Raw genomic sequence first — 1,366 nt, forward strand, 5'->3', positions numbered from 1 at the left:
TAGAGCCGTGTTTTAATTGAGTTTCTATGGAGCGAGTTTGCTCTAGTTAGAGGCGGGTCCTCTGTCTTTTAATGTGAATATTTGTGTGGCTGTCTGCCTCTATCCTCTTTGAGTGATTAGGACTTATTGTTCTTAGTTTTAGTTGTCTTGAACTTGTGATTTTGAGTTCGCTTCTCAGTGCTATTGTGCCCCTGTGATATTGTTGCTTGTTGCTATTGATCATTAAAGCCACTTGTTATTGTTAAACCATATAAGACCTACTAGTAGCCTTTTCCTTTGACGGTGACTTGTCACCTGGCGCCCATATTTCTTTCGAGGACTTTAAAGTCAAAGCGTACCCTCCCAACCTACCACCTGGCTTGCCGGAGCGGTTAACAATAACTTGAATTTAGTTTTTCTGGGCTTTACTTATTTTTGAGGCTACAGTGGCAAGTAACAAATCGACGTGGACTGCACGGTGAATAATCTCCATAGTTCAGTCCACTCGAGTTCTACGTTGAATCCACCTTGAGGCTAAAGGGATAGATATTCGTGTATGTATCTACGTAGTACACGTTGAGTCCACGTAGATAGCCCATTCTGTTCCCATGGGGTACCAACACATCCCGACCAGAAAAGGCCTCCGGAGGAGCTCTCAGCTGATTATGGAGCCCGGCTAACCCCGAAAAACGACTCATTGGCTGAGCGATAGCGAAGCCTATTACTCCAGTGATGATCAAAAAGTTTCGCGTCTGTCTGTCTGTCTGTGTGTCTGTCTGTCATCACGATAACTCGAGAACAAATTGAGCTACCGACCTGGGATTTTCAGGGTCGTTTTGTATCATAAAAAGACAGATCAGGTCCGAAGTAGAGCATTCTAGCTCAAAAAATGGATTTTTAAAAAATCAAAAACCACAGGTCCCCAAAATGGCGTTTTTGAAAAATATTTTTTTAATGGTTCCTCAGGGGTAACTCATCAAAAAAGAGCCCTTTGGGCGAAAATTTCGTCCGTTTGGCTCTATCTCTAACCGTTGAGGCACCAGACACTGTTTTCCACACGAAAATGACCCAAAACCATTTCAATGTTTTTTCTCAAATATTTCATGGTCTCTGAAGGGTCAACTCGTCAAAATAAAACCCTGGGGAGCAATAATTGTGACTTTTGGGGCCGAAGGCCTATCACGACTCTTTCCTTTGCCCGATTCGGGTGTCAGCGCCGCAGGCCTAGGTAGATGTATGCCAGGCGCGTCGTAGCGTAACAGTGTTTCGTGAGATATCGCGAAGCCTGTTACGCGAGACGTGGTCTGGCGTACATCTACCTAGTTTTAGGTACACTGGACCATTTCCGGGCCCCCGGAAGGTAGGCAATCAATCCCAGGGGCTCGGG

The sequence above is a fragment of the Frankliniella occidentalis genome, unplaced genomic scaffold, assembly GCF_000697945.3.
Source record: "Frankliniella occidentalis isolate FOCC.00 unplaced genomic scaffold, Focc_3.1 Scaffold255, whole genome shotgun sequence".
Taxonomy (NCBI): Eukaryota; Metazoa; Arthropoda; class Insecta; order Thysanoptera; family Thripidae; genus Frankliniella; species Frankliniella occidentalis.